The following is a 24,223-nucleotide window of genomic DNA, read 5'->3' as shown; positions in this document are numbered from 1 at the left end:
TGGGCCTTCTGGTGTCGGAGGAGCTCGGACTTGTATATATAGGATTTGGGGACACTGATAGGTCCTCTTCTTGGGGCGGCTCCTCTGATAGAACTCCCGCACTCAGGACGCTCCTAGGCAGTGTGGGCCTTCTGGTGTCGGAGGAGCTCGGACTGGTATATATAGGATTTGGGGCAGTCTGGACACTGATAGGTCCTCTTCTTGGGGTGGCTCCTTTGATGGATCTTCATCTCGCACTTTGTATTGAACGGCATCCAGCACTCCACACAGGACAGAGTTGTTTCGCTCAACTTCTGGTGTCTTTCGAGACTCATTTTCCGCGTGAAGCGTTTCCCGCATACCGTACAGGAAAAGGGCTGTTCCCCAGTGTGGAATCGCTGGTGGTTGACGAGCGTAGATTTATGAGTAAAACATTTCCCGCACTCGGGACAGGCAAACGCTTTCTCGCCGGTGTGAAGTCTCAAATGGATATTGAGGTGTCCTTTTTGTGAGAAGCTTTTCCCGCACTCTGGACAGGCGAAGGGCCTCTCGCCGGTGTGGACTCTCAGATGACTGACAAAATGTGCCTTGTCTATGAACGACTTCTTGCACTCCGCACACGAGAAACGAGTCTCACCCTTGTGAATTCTACGGTGGGCATACAGGCGGTCTTTCTGTTTAAAGCATTTCCCGCACTCAGGGCAGGAATAGGGGCGGTCTCCGGTGTGGCTTTTTTTATGTCTGTCAAGATGCGATTTTGCGGTATAGTCTTTCCCGCACTCCGAGCAGGAATAGGGCCGCTTCCCGATGTGAACATTTTCATGTCTGATGAGATTTGATTTTGTCTGAAAACACTTCCCGCACTCGGAGCAAATAAAAGGGTGGTTATCGTTGTGGGTTTGCTGATGTACGAGGGGTGAGGACTTATCGGGAGAAGACTCCTCAGGATTGGGTGGATCTCTGGACCTCCCCATACTAGAAGATCCGAGATGGATATTGGAGGAGGTCGTCCTATCCAATTTACTGAGAGATCCCTCAAGATGGGAGGAATCCAGTCCTTCATCCGCACTGTCAGGACTAAATACTTCCTGCTTGGGGAAGTTTTCTGGAAACGGACGTCCCATCGAGGAATTCCAGACAATGATGTCATCTGCTGGAAAGATAACTTTATTAGTTTTAGAAACACGATCAGTTTTCATGTTCTCCAGTCTGGAGTCATCAGAAGAAAATACAAGACAACTTCATGGTGAGGAATGGAGACGGACCTTTCATATGGTGTACAGTATCTCCTCCTCATTTGTTGGGAACACAACGTTATATTGGGGGAATGGAGGAGGACCTTTCATATGGTGTACAGTATCTCCCCCTCATTTGTTGGGAACATGACGTTATATTGGGGGAATGGAGGAGGACCTTTCATATGGTGTACAGTATCTCCTCCTCATTTGTTGGGAACATGACGTTATATTGGAGGAATGGAGGAGGACCTTTCATATGGTGTACAGTATCTCCTCCTCATTTGTTGGGAACATGACATTATATTGGAGGAATGGAGATGGACCTTTCATATGGTGTACAGTATCTCCTCCTCATTTGTTGGGAACATGACGTTATATTGGGGGAATGGAGGAGGACCTTTCATATGATGTACAGTATCTCCCCCTCATTTGTTGGGAACATGACGTTATATTGGAGGAGGACCTTTCATATGATGTACAGTATCTCCTCCTCATTTGTTGGGAACATGACGTTATATTGGGGGAATGGAGGAGGACCTTTCATATGGTGTACAGTATCTCCTCCTCATTTGTTGGGAACATGACGTTATATTGGAGGAATGGAGGAGGACCTTTCATATGGTGTACAGTATCTCCTCCTCATTTGTTGGGAACATGACGTTATATTGGGGGAATGGAGGAGGACCTTTCATATGGTGTACAGTATCCCCTCCTCATTTGTTGGGAACATGACGTTATATTGGGGGAATGGAGGAGGACCTTTCATATGGTGTACAGTATCTCCTCCTCATTTGTTGGGAACATGACGTTATATTGGAGGAATGGAGGAGGACCTTTCATATGATGTACAGTATCTCCTCCTCATTTGTTGGGAACATGACGTTATATTGGGGGAATGGAGATGGACCTTTCATATGGTGTACAGTATCTCCTCCTCATTTGTTGAGAACATGACGTTATATTGGAGGAATGGAGATGGACCTTTCATATGGTGTACAGTATCTCCTCCTCATTTGTTGGGAACATGACGTTATATTGGGGGAATGGAGATGGACCTTTCATATGGTGTACAGTATCTCCTCCTCATTTGTTGGGAACATGACGTTATATTGGAGGAATGGAGGAGGACCTTTTTATATGGTGTACAGTATCTCCTCCTCATTTGTTGGGAACATGACGTTATATTGGAGGAATGGAGGAGGACCTTTCATATGGTGTACAGTATCTCCTCCTCATTTGTTGGGAACATGATGTTATATTGAGGAATGGAGGAGGACCTTTCATATGGTGTACAGTATCTCCTCCTCATTTGTTGGGAACATGACGTTATATTGGAGGAATGGAGGAGGACCTTTCATATGGTGTACAGTATCTCCTCCTCATTTGTTGGGAACATGACGTTATATTGGGGGAATGGAGGAGGACCTTTCATATGGTGTACAGTATCTCCTCCTCATTTGTTGGGAACATGACGTTATATTGGGGGAATGGAGATGGACCTTTCATATGATGTACAGTATCTCCTCCTCATTTGTTGGGAACATGACGTTATATTGGAGGAATGGAGGAGGACCTTTCATATGCTGTACAGTATCTCCTCCTCATTTGTTGGGAACATGACGTTATATTGGGGGAATGAAGATGGACCTTTCATATGGTGTACAGTATCTCCTCCTCATTTGTTGGGAACATGACATTATATTGGAGGAATGTGGATGGACCTTTCATATGGTGTACAGTATCTCCCCCTCATTTGTTGGGAACATGACATTATATTGGAGGAATGGAGGAGGACCTTTCATATGGTGTACAGTATCTCCTCCTCATTTGTTGGGAACATGACGTTATATTGGAGGAATGGAGGAGGACCTTTCATATGGTGTACAGTATCTCCTCCTCATTTGTTGGGAACATGACGTTATATTGGGGGAATGGAGGAGGACCTTTCATATGGTGTACAGTATCTCCCCCTCATTTGTTGGGAACATGACATTATATTGGAGGAATGGAGGAGGACCTTTCATATGGTGTACAGTATCTCCTCCTCATTTGTTGGGAACATGACGTTATATTGGAGGAATGGAGGAGGACCTTTCATATGGTGTACAGTATCTCCTCCTCATTTGTTGGGAACATGACGTTATATTGGAGGAATGGAGATGGACCTTTCATATGGTGTACAGTATCTCCCCCTCATTTGTTGGGAACATGACGTTATATTGGAGGAATGGAGATGGACCTTTCATATGGTGTACAGTATCTCCTCCTCATTTGTTGGGAACATGACGTTATATTGGAGGAATGGAGGAGGACCTTTCATATGGTGTACAGTATCTCCTCCTCATTTGTTGGGAACATGACGTTATATTGGAGGAATGGAGGAGGACCTTTCATATGGTGTACAGTATCTCCTCCTCATTTGTTGGGAACATGACGTTATATTGGGGGAATGGAGGAGGCCCTTTCATATGGTGTACAGTATCTCCTCCTCATTTGTTGGGAACATGACATTATATTGGAGGAGGACCTTTCATATAGTGTACAGTATCTCCTCCTCATTTGTTGGGAACATGACGTTATATTGGAGGAATGGAGGAGGACCTTTCATATGGTGTACAGTATCTCCCCCTCATTTGTTGGGAACATGACGTTATATTGAGGAATGGAGGAGGACCTTTCATATGGTGTACAGTATCTCCTCCTCATTTGTTGGGAACATGACGTTATATTGGAGGAATGGAGGAGGACCTTTCATATAGTGTACAGTATCTCCTCCTCATTTGTTGGGAACATGACGTTATATTGGAGGAATGGAGGAGGACCTTTCATATGGTGTACAGTATCTCCTCCTCATTTGTTGGGAACATGATGTTATATTGGGGGAATGGAGGAGGACCTTTCATATGGTGTACAGTATCTCCTCCTCATTTGTTGGGAACATGACGTTATATTGGAGGAAGGGAGGAGGACCTTTCATATGGTGTACAGTATCTCCTCCTCATTTGTTGGGAACATGACGTTATAATTTTAGCATTTCTGATTTCCTGGTCTACAGTTTATAAATCAGTCCAATCTCGGGATGTCATGGATGGTCTGCTATATCTCCGTCTCCGTTCGTCATTCTGAATATCTTAAACTTGTGGAAGTAAAATGGTCCGGTTATCAGTTTCGGCATTTAGTGTTGATTACTCACCTGAGCTTATATCTGGAGAAAAGTCCTCCTCTTTAACTGTCACCATTGTCCCATCCTCCTTCATAAACAGATTACCCGTCACATACATCTCTTCTTCTTCCTCTTTAATCTTAATTTTCAGTTCACTCAGATCTTCAGCCTAAATCAAGAAGACGAAATATCAGCCGACTCTACAGAACAGTAAATAATTTCACATGGACTGGGGTCTCAATCGGTTCTATCTACCTGACTACATTGTACGTAGTGGTGACCTTCCTGTGTGGAATCCCGGGAGTCCCGGAGACGAGGACATCTCTCTGGTGGGTTCCCATTACTGGATCCATCTGTAGGAAACACACACACTGACTGAATACATTGTTTCTATGTGTTTATCAGATGATGGGGGATCTAGGTGGATCCTCCGTACTGCTCTCTCCTTTACAACAAAGTCTCCTCACCATTCTCTTTCTCCCGTTTTTACGAACGTTCATTTGAAACTACAAATATGAACACAAATCCTTCTTGAACAAACATTGTGTTCGTTACTTACCTGTGCCGATATTTACTGAAGACTCTCCGTGTTCAGTTGTCACCATCACCAGATCCTCCTCCATGGACTGCAGACCGTCCCTCACATACGCCTCTTCTTCTTCCTCTTTGACCTCAACATTGTTATCCATCAGTTCTTCAAGCTAAATTAACAAAAATAATTTCTGTATGATGACACCGCATAGAAGAATATAATCTTCTATCGTGTGGAAGTCACTTTTACGTTTTAGACCTTCAGTCCCGTCTACCTGATCAAAGATGGAGTCATCTTCCTGTGTGGAATCCCGGGAATACAGAGGACGGGGACATCTCTCTGGTGGGTTCCTGTAGCTGGATGACTCCTCCATGGTGTCCTGGTACAGATCTTTGTGTTCTTCCTCCATCACCCCATCCTCATCATCCTCCTCCTTTATCTCTTCTTTAACCTCAACTTTAGGATCTCTCAGGTTTCCACTCTGAATATAGAATAAAAATGACATCAATGGTAACAATGCAGATAATGTACAGATCCTAATGATACTATCAGTGATTGTTCCTCATCTACCTGATGATGGTGGGGGATGGTGTGACCTTCCTGTGTGGAATCCCGGGAATACAGAGGACGGGGACATCTCTCTGGTGGGTTCCCATTACTGGATCCATCTGTAGGAAACACACACACTGACTGAATACATTGTTTCTATGTGTTTATCAGATGATGGGGGATCTAGGTGGAGCCTCCGTACTGCTCTCTCCTTTACAATAAAGTCTCCTCTTACCCGGTGATGTGAGGGGCGGCTGATTGTCCATCATGACGTCCTTGTAGAGATCCTTGTGTCCTTCTAAATACTCCCACTCCTCCATGGAGAAATAGACAGTGACATCCTGACACCTTATAGGAACCTGACACACACAATGATACAGTCACCATCCAGACACACCCCTTGTCTGTTACTGGATAATGTCCCAGAATCCTCCTCACCTCTCCTGTCAGCAGCTCAGACATCTTTCTGATAATGTGACAAATCTTTTGTCTGTTCTGGTCCTTAAATTTTAGGGAGCGATATTGAGGCACTTTGATGGTCATATGATCTCCAAACTTCACAAGAGGAAAACTCTGTATTAAGAAACAAATAAGAGTGATGTCATGTGACCTCCCAGAATCCCCCTCACCTCTCCGGTCAGGTCTGTATTATTAATAGAGATAAGAGTGATGTCATGTGACCTCCCAGAATCCTCCTCACCTCTCCGGTCAGGTCTGTATTATTAATAGAGATAAGAGTGATGTCATGTGACCTCCCAGAATCCCCCTCACCTCTCCGGTCAGGTCTGTGTATTATTAATAGAGATAAGAGTGATGTCATGTGACCTCCCAGAATCCTCCTCACCTCTCCGGTCAGGTCTGTATTATTAATAGAGATAAGAGTGATGTCATGTGACCTCCCAGAATCCTCCTCACCTCTCCGGTCAGGTCTGTGTATTATTAATAGAGATAAGAGTGATGTCATGTGACCTCCCAGAATCCCCCTCACCTCTCCGGTCAGGTCTGTGTATTATTAATAGAGATAAGAGTGATGTCATGTGACCTCCCAGAATCCTCCTCACCTCTCCGGTCAGGTCTGTGTATTATTAATAGAGATAAGAGTGATGTCATGTGACCTCCCAGAATCCTCCTCACCTCTCCGGTCAGATCTGTATTATTAATAGAGATAAGAGTGATGTCATGTGACCTCCCAGAATCCTCCTCACCTCTCCGGTCAGGTCTGTGTATTATTAATAGAGATAAGAGTGATGTCATGTGACCTCCCAGAATCCTCCTCACCTCTCCGGTCAGGTCTGTATTATTAATAGAGATAAGAGTAATGTCATGTGACCTCCCAGAATCCTCCTCACCTCTCCGGTCAGGTCTGTATTATTAATAGAGATAAGAGTGATGTCATGTGACCTCCCAGAACCCTCCTCACTTCTCCGGTCAGGTCTGTATTATTAATAGAGATAAGAGTGATGTCATGTGACCTCCCAGAATCCTCCTCACCTCTCCGGTCAGGTCTGTGTATTATTAATAGAGATAAGAGTGATGTCATGTGACCTCCCAGAATCCTCACCTCTCCGGTCAGGTCTGTATTATTAATAGAGATAAGTGTGATGTCATGTGACCTCCCAGAATCCTCCTCACCTCTCCGGTCAGGTCTGTATTATTAATAGAGATAAGAGTGATGTCATGTGACCTCCCAGAATCCTCCTCACCTCTCCGGTCAGGTCTGTGTGTTAATAATAGAGATAAGAGTGATGTCATGTGACCTCCCAGAATCCTCCTCACCTCTCCGGTCAGGTCTGTATTATTAATAGAGATAAGAGTGATGTCATGTGACCTCCCAGAACCCTCCTCACCTCTCCGGTCAGGTCTGTGTATTATTAATAGAGATAAGAGTGATGTCATGTGACCTCCCAGAATCCTCCTCACCTCTCCGGTCAGGTCTGTATTATTAATAGAGATAAGAGTGATGTCATGTGACCTCCCAGAATCCTCCTCACCTCTCCGGTCAGGTCTGTGTGTTAATAATAGAGATAAGAGTGATGTCATGTGACCTCCCAGAATCCTCCTCACCTCTCCGGTCAGGTCTGTATTATTAATAGAGATAAGAGTGATGTCATGTGACCTCCCAGAACCCTCCTCACCTCTCCGGTCAGGTCTGTGTATTATTAATAGAGATAAGAGTGATGTCATGTGACCTCCCAGAATCCTCCTCACCTCTCCGGTCAGGTCTGTGTATTATTAATAGAGATAAGAGTGATGTCATGTGACCTCCCAGAATCCTCCTCACCTCTCCGGTCAGCTCTGTGTATTATTAATAGAGATAAGAGTGATGTCATGTGACCTCCCAGAATCCTCCTCACCTCTCCAGTCAGGTCTGTATTATTATTAATAGAGATAAGAGTGATGTCATGTGACCTCCCAGAATCCTCCTCACCTCTCCGGTCAGGTCTGTGTATTATTAATAGTGATAAGAGTGATGTCATGTGACCTCCCATAATCCTCCTCACCTCTCCGGTCAGGTCTGTGTATTATTAATAGTGATAAGAGTGATGTCATGTGACCTCCCAGAATCCCCCTCACCTCTCCGGTCAGCAGGTAGATGATCTCCAGGGTGAGGTTTAGTATCCTCTCGGTCATGTGATCTTGCTTCCCATCCATCATCCTGGATTTGGTTGTTGGTCGCTCAGGACGTTCCTTCTGTGGATGGACAATAAGCTGACAATGATTTGGGTTGTATTGGGATGGGAGGAGTGTAGGGTTACACATGGTAAAGTAATACGAATCTGGGAGCTGATCTGGACTCGGTTACGGTGGGATGTCTGGGTTTTCTGGTCATACATGGTCTTAGTTTTCCACACATGACTTCAGTTAAAAATAACTTTGCAGTGATGCCGGATTTTTGTCTCTTTATCTTCTAAAGGAGTCACTACAGCTCTGTGATCCCCATTGATGGATCCGTGAAAGATGATAGTAATTCTCCATCCAGAAGTCAGATGTCCATGTAGAGTCTCGGTTATGGGTTACTTCTACTTCTAGGCCCTACAAGGTGTGGAGTTTTAGTGTAGTTTGTGTCATGGCAGATGGTGAGTGTGGCCCGAAAACTGAAGGCTGGGTCAATACACGAGTGTGTCCTGATCAATATCTATATCAGACCTGAAGGGACTGGTATGAAAAAGTGGGGAGAAGCTCACGTCATTTTTTTTTTTATATTAACCTATCCTCGCTCCTTTGCTTACATAGCCAGTGATTCTGAGACATGTTAAGTGAATGGGGGTCAGTGACATCACTGGTTGCCAAGGACTTGGTCGTGCTTGCACTCACCTCCGTCCTTAGCAACCATGACGTCAGGAAGCTGTGTAATGGTGGAAGTAATAATTATTTATAGATTACACTAAGCTCCCTCCAAACGGAAAAATGTTTGTTTGTGCGTCAGAATCAAGGATGAGCTCCGGTGTGTTCACATAGAACACGTGCAGAGCCCGCCAGGAAGTCGGCACCCGCGCTGCGCTAATCACAGCCAGGCAGACATTGTCCGATGCTCAGCTGCAGAGATCGGGAAATATGTGCCTGGCTGTGATTAGCGCAGCGCGGGTGCCGACTTCCTGGCGGGCTCTGCACGTGTTCTATGCGAACACGCCGGAGCTCATCCTTAGTGCTGAGAAGCAGAGATGAGCTCATGGTTCGAACCTAACCCAAGTTCAGACTGAGCATGGACCGTTCGGGCATTCTGACTAAGGATGAGCTCCGGCGTGTTCGCACAGAACACGTGCAGAGCCCGCCAGGAAGTCGGCACCCGCGCTGCGCTAATCACAGCCAGGCAGACATTGTCCGATGCTCAGCTGCAGAGATCGGGAAATATGTGCCTGGCTGTGATTAGCGCAGCGCGGGTGCCGACTTCCTGGCGGGCTCTGCACGTGTTCTATGCGAACACGCCGGAGCTCATCCTTAGTGCTGAGAAGCAGAGATGAGCTCATGGTTCGAACCTAACCCAAGTTCAGACTGAGCATGGACCGTTCGGGCATTCTGACTAAGGATGAGCTCCGGCGTGTTCGCACAGAACACGTGCAGAGCCCGCCAGGAAGTCGGCACCCGCGCTGCGCTAATCACAGCCAGGCAGACATTGTCCGATGCTTGGCTGCAGAGATCGGGAAATGTCTGCCTGGCTGTGATTAGCGCAGCGCGGGTGCCGACTTCCTGGCGGGCTCTGCACGTGTTCTGTGCGAACACGCCGGAGCTCATCCTTAGTCAGAATGCCCGAACGGTCCATGCTCAGTCTGAACTTGGGTTAGGTTCGAACCATGAGCTCATCTCTGCTTCTCAGCACTAAGGATGGGCTCCGGCGTGTTCGCATATAACACGTGCGGAGCCCGCCAGGAAGTCGGCACTCGCGCTGCGCTAATCACAGCCAGGCAGACATTTCCCGATGCTCGGCTGCAGAGCAGCGCGGGTGCCGACTTCCTGGCGGGCTCTGCACGTGTTCTGTGCGAACACGCCGGAGCTCATCTCTACTTCTCAGCACCCGTCTGTGGTCAGAAACTTATGCCGCGGTTCGAATTTCCGACAACAAAATGTTTGATGGGAGATTTTTCTCGGAAATTCCGACCGTGTGTAGGCCCCATCGGACATTTGCTGTCGGGATTTCGGACAACAATAATTTGAGAGCTGACTCTCGAATTTTCCGACAACAAAATCTGTTCTCGAAAAATTCAGAGCGTGTGTGGACAATTCCGACGCACAAAATTGCACGCATGCTCCGAAGCAATCGCTCGGTCTGGTAAAACTAGTGTTCGTAATGGAGATAGCACATTCGCCATGCTGTAACGGACTGAAAAGCACAAGGCTGAAAAGCGTGAACCGTCTCTCACCAAACTTCTACTAACACGACTGGTACTTCCCTTTTATAGTGCCGTTGTACGTCTTGTACGTGACCGCGTTCTTGGCGATCACAATTTCCGACAACATTTGTGTGTGTGCGAGACAAGTTCGAGCCAACATTCTGTCTGAAAAAAATCCATGGTTTTGTTGTCGGAATTTCTTATCGTGTGTACGTGGCATAAGACCAGATGATTCTGGGTTGACCGTGTCCTCTGTGGTTGGACTTTCTCAACCCCTTTCATTGGTTGGAAAGTAAGACCGGACAGTTCTAGACTGGCTGTGTCCTCTGTGATCGGTAGGGTTACCACCTCATTCCTTTAAACCCGAACACATATGAATTACACGAGTTCTGTGGCTGATTAAGGTGGTAATTAAACTCACTTGGCGCCATAAATTAGCCTCAGAACCCGTGTATTTCATATGTGTTCGGGTTGAAAGGGATGAGGTGGCAACCCTAACGATCACAGGGGACACAGCCAGTCTAGAACTGTCCGGTCTTACTTTCCAGCTAATGAAGGTCATGAGAAGGTCCAACCACAGAGGACACGGCCAACTAGGGTTGCCACCTCATCCCTTTAAAAAGGAACACATATTAATTACACAGGTTCTGTGGCTAATTAAGGTGGTAATTAGACTCATTTGGTGCCTTTCCTGCATTAACCTCAGAACCCGTGTAATTCATATGTGTTCCTTTTTAAAGGGATGAGGTGGCAACTCTACGGCCAACCCAGAATCATCTGGTCTTACTTTCTGACCAGACGGGTGCTGAGAAGTAGAGATGAGCTCATGGTTCGGACCTAACCCTAGTTCAGACTGAGCATGGACCGTTCAGGCCTTGTCCTCTGTGATCGGACCCACCAACACACCCCCCATATGCCGGACATGAGCCAGACGTCTTTCTACATGACCGTTGTACGTCTCTGGACTCGGAGAACGTAGACACGACCTGTCCGTGTACAACCAACTATTACATATATTTATGTCTGATTTTAGTCGTATATAACGGGACAGGAGGATATTATTACATCATAGAGCTGTGTAGAATCGTCTGCCGTGATAGGACGTTATATCTATAGGAATAAAAAATAAGATCTCATTACCTCCTCTGCTGCCAGTTCCAGCAATGTCTTCTCTCTACTTCCTCTCACCTAACCTCTCACCCGGAACTTCCTGTCTGCACCTGACATCACTTCCTGTCTGTACTTGTCCGCTCTCCCTCTGGTGGTCAGTGTGGGAAGTGCTGCCTATTCCTGGTGAGCGTCCTGCGGCCACCTGATATCACTGTCACTGCTGTCCCTATCTATAGAAATTGATTATTTACCTAACTGAGGAGTTTTACTACCCCAAACCTTCACCCAACCTTCAAAAAATTGTTTTTTAGAGGGAAATCCAATACAGGAGAAACCCTGCTGGGGGGTCATCGCCCTCCGTTCCTCTCCTCGGGGTGGAGATCTTCAGTGCTGGTTGTGAAGTCCTCAAAGATGAAGCTTATACTCAGAGGGCCAGATTCTCAAAGGACATACGTTGGCGTATCTCCAGATACGTCGTTGTATCTGAGTCTGGGCGGTCGTATCTATGCGCCTGATTCTTAGAATCAGTTACGCATAGATTTCTATTTGATCCGACCGGCGTAAGTCTGTTACGCCGTCGGATCTTAACTGCATATTTACGCTGGCCGCTAGGGGCGTGTACGCTGATTTACGCCCAGAAATATGTAAATCAGCTAGATACGCAAATTCACGAACGTACGCCCGGCCGACGCAGTACAGATACGCCGTTTATGTTAGGCTTTTCCCGGCGTAAAGTTACCCCTGCTATATGACGTATATGCGGCGTACCAATGTTAAGTATGGACGTCGTTCCTGCGTCGAATTTTGAATATTTTACGTTTGCGTAAGTCGTCCGTGAATGGGGCTGGACGTCATTTACGTTCACGTCAAAACCAATAGGTCCTTTCGGCGTACTTTGGACCAATGCACACTGGGAAATTCCACGGACGGCGCATGGGCCGTTCGTGAAAAACGTCAATCACAAGTTATGTACATGAAACACGCCCCCCCTGTTCCAAATTTGAATTAGGCGGGCTTACGCCGGCCTATTTACGCTACGCCGCCGCAACTTACGGAGCAAGTGCTTTGAGAATACAGCCCTTGCCCGTCTAAGTTGCGGAGGCGTAACGTAAATAGGATACGTTACGCCCGCACAAAATTACGCCGATCTACGAGAATCTGGCCCAGAGTGTCTGCAGCCTTGGAGTACGACCATTCCTTCCCATGTCCCCAACTGTACATACTCATTGCCCCTTTGCTCCCCCTCTGACCAGCTGCACATACTCATTGCCCCTTTGCTCCCCCTCTGCCCAGCTGCACATACTCATTGCCCCTTTTCTCCCCCTCTGTCCAGCTTTACATACTCATTGCCCCTTTGCTCCCCCTCTGCCAAGCTGCACATACTCATTGCACATTTGCTCCCCCTCTGTCCAGCTTTACATACTCATTGCGCATTTGCTCCCCCTCTGCCCAGCTTTACATACTCATTGCCCCTTTGCTCCCCCTCTGCCCAGCTGCACATACTCATTGCCCCTTTGCTCCCCCTCTGTCCAGCTTTACATACTCATTGCTCCTTTGCTCCCCCTCTGCCCAGCTGCACATACTCATTGCCCCTTTGCTTCCCCTCTGCCCAGCTGCACATACTCATTGCCCCTTTGCTCCCCCTCTGTCCAGCTTTACATACTCATTGCTCCTTTGCTCCCCCTCTGCCCAGCTGCACATACTCATTGCCCCTTTGCTCCCCCTCTGTCCAGCTTTACATACTCATTACTCCTTTGCTCCCCCTCTGCCCAGCTGCACATACTCATTGCCCCTTTGCTCCCCCTCTGTCCATCTTTACATACTCATTGCCCCTTTGCTCCCCCTCTGTCCAGCTTTACATACTCATTGCTCCTTTGCTCCCCCTCTGCCCAGCTGCACATACTCATTGCTTCTTTGCTCCCCCTCTGCCCAGCTGCACATACTCATTGCCCCTTTGCTCCCCCTCTGTCCAGCTTTACATACTCATTGCGCATTTGCTCCCCCTCTGCCCAGCTGCACATCCTCATTTCTCCTTTGCTTCCCCTCTTCCCAGCTGCACATACTCATTGCCCCTTTGCTTCCCCTCTGCCCAGCTGCACATACTCATTGCAAAGGCTCCCCCTCTGTCTAGCTTTACATACTCATTGCCCCTTTGCTCCCCCTCTGCCCAGCTTTACATACTCATTGCCCCTTTGGTCCCCCTCTGTCTAGCTGTACATACTCATTGCCCCTTTGGTCCCCCTCTGCCCAGCTGTACATACTCATTGCCCCCTTGCTCCCCCTCTGTTTAGCTGCACATACTCATTGCTCCTTTGCTCCCCCTCTGCCCAGCTGCACATACTCATTGCCTCTTTGCTCCCCCTCTGCCCAGCTGCACATTCTCATTGCCCCTTTGCTCCCCCTCTATCTAGCTGCACATACTCATTGCCCCTTTGCTCCCCCTCGCCCAGCTGAAAATACTCATTGCCCCTTTGCTCCCCCTTTTCCCAGCTAAAAATACTCATTGCCCCTTTGTTCCCCCTCTGCCCAGCTGCACATACTCATTGCCCCTTTGCTCCCCCTCTGCCCAGCAGCACATACTCATTGCCCCTTTGCTCCCCATCTGCCCAGCTGCACATACTCTTTGCCCCTTTGGTCCCCCTCTGCTCAGCTGCAGATACTCATTGCCCCTTTGATTCCCTCCTGCCCAGTTAGGGTTAGGCTGACTCGCCTCACAGAAGTAGCCAGAGTGGCAGACTCGGATCTACCCTGGTTCTCATCGTTCCTGGAAAATCGATCCCAGACAGTGAAACTAGGACCCTTCACCTCTGAAGCACATACCGTGTCATGTGGAGTCCCTCAAGGTTCACCCCTGTCGCCCGTACTATTCAACATCTACCTCCGCCCACTCCTCAAAATTATCAGTAATCAGGACCTGCTCTACCATTCCTACGCTAACGACACTCAACTTTACTTTCACGTCAGCAACATAAAAGACCAATACCACGGACTAGAACAATGCCTCACATTGATAGATAACTGGATGACGGAGAGTCACCTTAAACTCAATGGATCCAAAACAGAACTTCTTCTGCTTCACGCAAACCGAAAGACAAATTCTAGGACGACATGGACGCCACCCCCCATTTTGGGACAAACCATCACCCCAAGCACCAAAGTCAAAAGTCTTGGAGTCACCTTTGACTCTGACATGACTATGGACGCACAAATAGGATCAGTAGTCAGCGGATCTCACATCTTCTCCGCCTGCTATGTAGACTCATCCCCTTCATCCCGGAAGAGGATACAGTGGTCGTGGTGGGAACAATTATCAACTCCAGGCTCGACTATGCTAACTCCCTTTACCCAGAACTCCCAAAATACCAGATTGCCCATCTACAAGTCGTCCAGAACACGGCAGCAAGACTGGTAACAGGAAAAATACCCTGGGAATCAATCACCCCGTCCCTGAGGCCCCTCCACTGGCTGGCCGTAAAGGACCGAGTCAAATTTAAGGCCCTCTGCCTGACACTCAAATGTGTACAAGGAATCGCCCCCCAATTCTTATGTGAGAAAATAAAATACCACAACCCCAATCGCGTTCTCCGATCAACCAACCAAAATCTACTTCAAATCCCCAAGTCCCGCTTCAAGTCTAAAGGAGAACAAAGATTCGCAATCCAAGGACCTCAACTGTGGAACGCTCTACCAACAAACATCCGAACGGAAGTAAATCATCGGGCCTTCAGAAAAAAACTCAAGACCTACCTCTTCTGAAGGCTGAAGTAGAAAATGGATACCAAGCGCCTTGAGGCAATTCAGTTCGCATTTGTATCGCTATACAAGTTATTCACTCACTCACACACCCCATCTGCGACACTGCCTCCCACCTGTCCCACTGCCCAATCCTGTGACACTGCCTCCTACCTGTCCCACTGCCCCCTCATGTGACACTGCCTCCCACCTGTCCCACTGCCCCCTCCTGTGACACTGCCTCCTACCTGTCCCACTGCCCCCTCATGTGATACTGCCTCCCACTGCCCCCTCCTGTGACACTGCCTCCTACCTGTCCCACTGCCCCCTCCTGTGACACTGCCTCCTACCTGTCCCACTGCCCCCTCCTGTGATACTGCCTCCCACTGCCCCCTCCTGTGACACTGCCTCCTACCTGTCCCACTGCCCCCTCCTGTGACACTGCCTCCTACCTGTCCCACTGCCCCCTCCTGTGACACTGCCTCCTACCTGTCCCACTGCCTCCGTACTGTGACACTGCCCCCCACCTGTGATACTGCCTCCCACCTGTCCCACTGCCCCCTCTTGTGACACTGCCTCCCACCTGTCCCGTTGCCACCACCGGTGATACTGCCTCCCACCTGTCCCACTGCCCAAGGACTGTGACACTGCCTCCTACCTGTCCCACTGCCCCCTCCTGTGATACTGCCTCCTAGCTGTCCCACTGCCCCCTCTTGTGACACTGCCTCTGGACTATGACACTGCCTCCTACCTGTCCCACTGCCTCCGGACTGTGACATTGCCCCCCACCTGTGATACTGCCTCCCACCTGTGATACTGCCCCCTCCTGTGACACTGCCTCCCACCTGTCCCACTGCCCCCTTCTGTGACACTGCCTCCCACCTGTCCCGCTGCCCCCTCCTGTGACACTGCCTCCCACCTGTCCCACTGCCCCCTCTTGTGACACTGCATCCGGACTGTGACACTGCCCCCCACCTGTGATACTGCCTCCCACCTGTCCCTCTGCCCCCTTCTGTGACACTGCCTCCCACCTGTCCCACTGCCCCCTCTTGTGACACTGCTTCCGGACTGTGACACTGCCCCCCACCTGTCCCGCTGCCCCCCACCTGTCCCACTGCCCCCTTCTGTGACACTGCCTCCCACCTGTCCCACTGCCCCCTCTTGTGACACTGCTTCCGGACTGTGACACTGCCTCGCACCTGTCCCACTGCCCCCATCTGTGACACTGCCCCCCACCTGTCCCACTGCCCCCATCTGTGACACTGCACCCCACCTGTGGTGTTCTATCGGGTTGAGGTCAGGACTCTGTGCAGGCCAGTCAAGTTCCTCCACCCCAAACTTGCTCATCCATGTCTTTATGGACCTTGCTTTGTGCACTGGTGGGCAGTCATGTTGGAACAGGAAGGGGCCGTCCCCAAACTCCTCCCACAAAGTTGGAAGCATTAAATTGTCCGAAATGTCTTGGTATGCTGATGCCTTAAGAGTTCCCTTCACTGGAACTAAGGGGCCAACCCCTGAGAAACAACCCCACACCATAATCCCCCCTCCCCCCACACCATAATCCCCCCTTCACCAAATAAAGGAAAGGAAAAGAACACACCACATGTTTGTTGTTGGGTTTAGATAAAACTTTATTAGTACTCGTCTACACACGGCGGTCTATGATGATAACACATTATTGTAAAACTACGGGGAGTACTTATCACACCAGACACCACCGACCAACCAGAATACCACTTATGGGCGGAGCTACCGGGTATAAATCTTCCTCCTCCTCTGTGCCACACCCGGGACAATTACCAACAGAATAATTCAGTCTACGAAACGTCACCCTGAGATTCCCATCAACTCATGTCTACCGAGATTCCATTTCTTCCCAATACATTTCCCGCACTCAGTGCATGGAAGAGGCTGGCTGTCTACATGAATCATCTGTGGCATAGGAAGCTCATTTCCTCTTCTGACACATTTCCCGCACTGGATGGAAAAGGCCAGAGGTCTACGTGAATCCTCCTCTGTGGCATAGGAAGATAGTTTCCTCTTCTGACACATTTCCCGCACTGGATGGAAAAGGCCAGAGGTCTACGTGAAGCCTCCTCTGTGGCATAGGAAGATAGTTTCCTCTTCTGACACATTTCCCGCACTGGATGGAAAAGGCCAGAGGTCTACGTGAAGCCTCCTCTGTGGCATAGGAAGATAGTTTCCTCTTCTGACACATTTCCCGCACTGGATGGAAAAGGCCAGAGGTCTACGTGAATCCTCCTCTGTGGCATAGGAAGATAGTTTCCTCTTCTGACACATTTCGCGCACTCAGTGCATGGAAGAGGCCGGCTGTCTGTGTGAATGCTCTGGTGTGTAAGAAGCTAATTTCTCCATGTGAAACATTTCCCGCACTACGAACAAAAGTTGCCTCTCCACTGTTATGCCTTTTTTTCTTATTAGGCTCGAGACGTTCTCTTCTACCCAAGAAAACAATTTCCCGCACTGGGAACCTGAAGGATTTCCCACACTCTAGCCGGTGTGGCTCCTCTGGTGTCGGAGGAACTCGGACTTGTAGCTGAAGGATTTGGGGCACATGGAGCAGGAGTAAATCTTCTTCTTGGGGTGGGTCTTCTGGTGGATCTTCATCTCGCACTTGGTCCTGTACTGCATCCCGCACTCCCAGCAGGACGACGTGCTGTCCTTAGTGTTGAACTTCTGGTGGATGTCCAGGTTCATTTTCCGCGTGAAGCGCTTCCCGCACACCGTGCAGGAAAACGGCTGTTCCCCGGTGTGGAACCTCTGGTGGTTGATGAGTGTGGATTTGTGGGTGAAGCTCTTCCCGCACTCCGAGCAGGAAAAAGCCTTCTCGCCGGTGTGGAGCCTCAGGTGGATGTTGAGGTGTCCCGTTTGCGAGAAGCATTTTCCGCACTCTGGGCAGGAGAAGGGCTTCTCGCCGGTGTGGACTCTCTGGTGGCTGACAAAGTGGGCCTTGTCTATGAAGGACTTCTTACACTCCGCACAGGTGAAGGGGGTCTCGCCCTTGTGGACCCTCAGGTGGGCGTTCAGGCGGTCCCTCTGCTTAAAGCATTTCTCGCACTCCGGGCACGAATATGGACGGTCCCCTGTGTGATTTTTCTGGTGCCTTTCGAGGTGGGATTTTGCACTGAAGCCTTTCCCGCACTCTGAGCAGGAATAAGGCCGCATCCCGCTGTGGATACTTTCGTGTCTGACGAGACTCGACCTGGTTTGGAAACACTTCCCGCACTCCGTACATATGAAAGGGTGGTTCTCGTTGGGGGTTGGCTGATACACCAGAGGCAATGTGATGATTGTAAAGCATTCGTTATAGGTGGAAGAAGTTGTAGACATCTCATCACCTCTCTGTGTAGGATCAAGAGAAGTTCCCTCGGGATTGGGTCGATCCGGAGGACTGTCCATGTCGTAAATTCCCGGATGGAAATTGGAGGAAGTCCTATCATATTTAATGCAAGTTCCCTCAGAATTGAGTAGATCCAGAGGACTGTCCATGTTGTAAATTCCCGTATGGATATTGGAGGAAGTCCTATCATATTTAATGGAAGGTTCTCTGGGGCAAAAGGGATCGGTGGCTTTATCGGCACTCTCGGGTTTTAGATATATTTTTGGGTTAGCAAATTTTTCTCCTGTAGAATATTGTGTCGTGCCGTTATCTTTAGTGTTATGTTCCGGAAATGGATGTCCCTTCGAGGAATTCCGGACAATGACATCATCTGTTGGAGAGATCATTTTATACAATTTTAGAAGCGTGTTCATATTTCACGTTCTCCAGGCTGGAGTCATGTATGGTGGTCTGGAGCAGTGATGGGGAACCTTGGCACCCCAGATGTTCTGGAACTACATTTCCCATGATGCTTCACTACACAGCAGAGTGTATGAGCATCATGGGAAATGTAGTTCCAAAACATCTGGGGTGCCAAGGTTCGCAATCACTGGTCTACAGTTTACGGCCCATAGAGCTCTGTCATAGAATAATGGATCGATACTGGACAGAAATCAGAAAGACGATACAATACAACTCTATGGTGAGGAATGGGGATGGACCTTTCATATGGTGTACAGTATCTCCTCCTCATTTGTTGGAAACATGACGTTATATTGGAGGAATGGAGGAGGACCTTTCATATGGTGTACAGTATCTCCTCCTCATTTGTTGGGAACATGATGTTATATTGGAGGAGGACCTTTCATATGGTGTACAGTATCTCATCCTCATTTGTTGGGAACATGACGTTATATTGGGGGAATGGAGGAGGACCTTTCATATGGTGTACAGTATCTCCTCATTTGTTGGGAACATGACGTTATATTGGAGGAATGGAGGAGGACCTTTCATATGGTGTACAGTATCTCCTCCTCATTTGTTGGGAACATGACGTTATATTGGGGGAATGGAGGAGGACCTTTCATATGGTGTACAGTATCTCCTCCTCATTTGTTGGGAACATGACATTATATTGGAGGAATGGAGGAGGACCTTTCATATGGTGTACAGTATCTCCTCCTCATTTGTTGGGAACATGACATTATATTGGAGGAATGGAGGAGGACCTTTCATATGATGTACAGTATCTCCTCCTCATTTGTTGGGAACATGACGTTATATTGGAGGAATGGAGGAGGACCTTTCATATGGTGTACAGTATCTCCCCCTCATTTGTTGGGAACATGACGTTATAATGGAGGAATGGAGGAGGACCTTTCATATGATGTACAGTATCTCCCCCTCATTTGTTGGGAACATGACGTTATATTGGAGGAATGGAGGAGGACCTTTCATATGATGTACAGTATCTCCTCCTCATTTGTTAGGAACATGACGTTATATTGGGGGAATGGGGATGGACCTTTCATATGGTGTACAGTATCTCCTCCTCATTTGTTGGGAACATGACGTTATATTGGAAGAATGGAGGAGGACCTTTCAAATGGTGTACAGTATCTCCTCCTCATTTGTTGGGAACATGACGTTATATTGGAGGAATGGAGGAGGACCTTTCATATGGTGTACAGTATCTCCTCCTCATTTGTTGGGAACATGACGTTATATTGGGGGAATGGAGGAGGACCTTTCATATGGTGTACAGTATCTCCTCCTCATTTGTTGGGAACATGATGTTATATTGAGGAATGGAGATGGACCTTTCATATGGTGTACAGTATCTCCTCCTCATTTGTTGGGAACATGACGTTATATTGGAGGAATGGAGGAGGACCTTTCATATGGTGTACAGTATCTCCTCCTCATTTGTTGGGAACATGACGTTATATTGGGGGAATGGGGATGGCCCTTTCATATGGTGTACAGTATCTCCTCCTCATTTGTTGGGAACATGACGTTATATTGGGGGAATGGAGGAGGACCTTTCATATGGTGTACAGTATCTCCTCCTCATTTGTTGGGAACATGACGTTATATTGGAGGAATGGAGGAGGACCTTTCATATGGTGTACAGTATCTCCTCCTCATTTGTTGGGAACATGACGTTATATTGGGGGAATGGAGGAGGACCTTTCATATGGTGTACAGTATCTCCTCCTCATTTGTTGGGAACACTACAATATCTCAAATGGTGTTTTGCACCAATTCTAATTTCCCAGTCTACAGTTTATAGATCAGTCCAATCTCGGTGATGTCATGGTTTGCTGTATCAGTTTCGAGATTTGGTTTTCATTACTCACCTGAGCTTATATCTAGAGAAGAGTCCTCCTCTTTAACCGTCACCGCTGTCCCGTCCTCCTCTGTAGACAGATCACCCATCGCATACGTCTCTCCTTCCTCTTTGATCTCGATTTTCATATCACTCAGATCTTCAGTCTAAATTAACAAAATTAAATATCATCCGGCTCCACAGAAAAGAAGGTCATTTCACACCAACTCATTCGTCTCTTTCTACCTGAGAAAATTGTGTGTAGCGAAGACCTTCTGGTGTGGAATCCCCGGAGTCCAGAGGACTGGAACATCTTTTTGGTAAGTTTATCTTTTTAGTTGGCTTCTTCATAACCTCCTTGTGTTCTTCAGAAAGCTCCTTCATCACTCCATACTCCTCATCCTCCTCTTTAAACTCTTCTTTTACAACAATATTATAACCCTGGAACTTTCCACTCTGAATATAAGATAAAACATTCATTGTAACGAACACGATTGTGTAGAAGTCATAACTACCAATAATTGTTCCTCATCTACCTGATGATGGTGGGGGATGGTGTGACCTTCCTGTGTGGAATCCCGGGAATACAGAGGACGGGGACATCTCTCTGGTGGGTTCCCATTACTGGATCCATCTGTAGGAAACACACACACTGACTGAATACATTGTTTCTATGTGTTTATCAGATGATGGGGGATCTAGGTGGAGCCTCCGTACTGCTCTCTCCTTTACAATAAAGTCTCCTCTTACCCGGTGATGTGAGGGGCGGCTGATTGTCCATCATGACGTCCTTGTAGAGATAATCTTACCTGAAGGTCTACAGATCCTCAAAACTTCCTCGTCTTCTTTTAATGTTGGAAGATTCCGTTTTAGAAAAATGAATCTGTGTATTGGAATTCTCGACACACATACAGCGTGGTCTCTCATTGGCCATAGACCTTTTCTCCTCACCAACTTATTCCAGTACAGTGGAACCTCGAATTGCGAGTAACGTGGTTAACAAGCTTTTTGCAATACAAGCACTGTATTTTTAAAAATCCTAACTTGGTTTGCGAGTGTCGTCTCGCAAGACAAGCACGATTCAGGCCAAAGCGTGCAGTACCGCGTTTGGCCTGAGGTGGGGGGGGCCGGAGCCGAGCAGAGCCAAACGTCACTGATCGGCGGCGTTCGGACATGCTCGGAGAGGCCCGAGGACAGCTCTGCTGATCTTGGCAATTCTCGGGAACAAAGTCTTTCTGAGGTTTGCCGAGCTGTTCTCTGGCCTTTCCGGCTGTTTCCGAGGCTCTCCGGCACCCCCCCAACTCTGGCCGCATGCTGTATTGCATGCCATTGAAGTCAATGCAGAACAAATTATTTTCGCTTCCATTGACCTCAATGGGGAAACTCGCTTTGATATGCGAGTACTTTGGATTACGAGCATTCTCCTGGAACGGTTCCACTGTATATTGGAATTCTCGACGCACATACAGCGTGGCCTCTCATTGGCCATAGACCTCGTCTCCCAACCGACTGATTCCTGTATTTCTAAAATTTTTATAAAAGTTCAATAGAAATTCCTTCTAGAAAAGAAGAAAAAATGTGTTCATTCCTCACCTGTGACCATCACCACATCCTCCTCCGTAGACTGCTGACCGTCCCTCACATACGTCTCTTCTTCTTCTACCCTTTTGACCTTAACGTTGATGTCCATCAGTTCTTCAAGCTAAAATTAACAAAAAGTTATCTCCATATGATGAAATGATGAAACGACATAAAAGAAATATCATCTCATACAGTTTAGAGTCTCTTTTACATCCCAAACCTTCATTCTTCATCTACCTGATCAAAGATGGAGTCATTATCCCGGGAATACAGAGGACGGGGACATCTCTCTGGTGGGTTCCCATTACTGGATCCATCTGTAGGAAACACACACACTGACTGAATACATTGTTTCTATGTGTTTATCAGATGATGGGGGATCTAGGTGGAGCCTACAGCCCCTCGTCTACAATAGAGTCTCCTCTTACCCAGAGACGGAAGGTTCTGGTGGTCCTCCTTCACGACTTTCTTATTATCTTTCTGTGGTTTCTGGAGTTCGTCTATCATGAGATTCTTGTTCAGATCCTTCGGGTGATCCTCCATCATGACGTCCTTGTAGAGATCCTTGTGTCCTTCTAAATACTCCCACTCCTCCATGGAGAAATAGACAGTGACATCATTAATCCTTACCCCGGCATATCCCTTGCCTGTTACTGGATGTCCCAGAATCCTCCTCACCTCCCCTGTCAACAGCTTGATCATCTTCTTGATGACTTCTAGAATCTTCTTGTCATTGTTTGTATTGGGTGTCAGGGAGTCCGGTGGGGTCATTGTCATGAGGGGCGACACATCGGGAGAGCTGTCACTAGATGCCTTCTTCACCATTTCATAATCCTGAGCAGAAGAACAGAGATCATTATCAATATATACATTCCCAGAATCCTCCTCACCTCTCCGGTCAGGTCTGCGTTTTATTAATAGAGATAAGAGTGATGTTATGTGACCTCCCAGAATCCCCCTCACCTCTCCGGTCAGCAGGTAGACGATCTCCAGAGTCAGGTCCAGTATGTTGTTGGACGTGTGGCTCGGCTTCTCCTCCATAGTCCGGGGTTCGGTTGTTCCTCCTGTAGATGGACAATGAAGAGTTATCTGGGTTATGTTATGACGGGAATGATGTTGGGGGGGGTCGTAAAGGCTGAAATGTTTTTACCTCCTCTACTGCCAATTCCAACAAAGTCTCCTCCCTACTTCCTCCCTGCTGACCTTTCACCCAGAGCTTCCTGTCTGTACCTGACATCACTTCCTGCTGGCATCCTACATCACTTCCTGTGTTTGCGTTCCATTGCTGAACTCTCGGATTTAACCCTTTGCACACGGCTCTCCACCCGCACACGGCTCTAGCTGAGCATCGTATAAATCCGGAGATTCTTGGGTCATATATATAGAAATACGTAGTACTGGTCACATCCCTATCTGGCCAAGCCAGTCTCTACTCTATGGTGCAGAGTGCCAATTTTTTTTTTTTTTATATAGAATACTTGAACGAACATTTCTTCCACCATTTCCTGTCCCCTCCTCCCTCGTGTCTGGTTGGGAGGATTTCATCTGGTTTATGATCCAGATTTTTATGTCGTTTTTATATTATGTTGGTTTTAGGCTACCTTTGTGTCATGATTTGGGGGTCATTTTCGAGGAAGTGGTGAAATAATTGTACGTTCGTAGTTTGATTTCCTGTTATTTTATTTCCCAATCTGTGTTATTTAGTCTACGTAGTATTGTAATAGGATGGTAGGGCTGATTACAGTACGGTATTCTTTTAGTCGATATTGATTGTGGTTATTTTATTGTTGTGTCTTGTTATTGTGATTTTATCTTTGTTCAATGTTACTGTACCTAAGTAA

At 47.7% G+C, this 24,223-nt stretch overlaps 1 protein-coding gene and 1 long non-coding RNA gene across 2 annotated transcripts in view; one reads left to right on the top strand and one right to left on the bottom strand.

The window, feature by feature from the left end:
* LOC120909737 overlaps positions 1-24,223 on the top strand; it is an 857,992-nt gene that overhangs the window by 42,527 nt on the left and 791,242 nt on the right. The window lies entirely within an intron of this gene.
* Positions 5,779-6,388, bottom strand: LOC120909747. The gene is made up of 3 exons (XR_005741371.1): positions 6,377-6,388; positions 5,900-6,034; positions 5,779-5,820 (listed from the first exon to the last, which is right to left on the bottom strand). It is a non-coding gene; the product is annotated as an uncharacterized LOC120909747 (long non-coding RNA).

Source organism: Rana temporaria, chromosome 8, assembly GCF_905171775.1.
Source record: "Rana temporaria chromosome 8, aRanTem1.1, whole genome shotgun sequence".
Lineage (NCBI taxonomy): Eukaryota > Metazoa > Chordata > Amphibia > Anura > Ranidae > Rana > Rana temporaria.
This window is presented reverse-complemented; position numbering and strand designations above follow the sequence as displayed.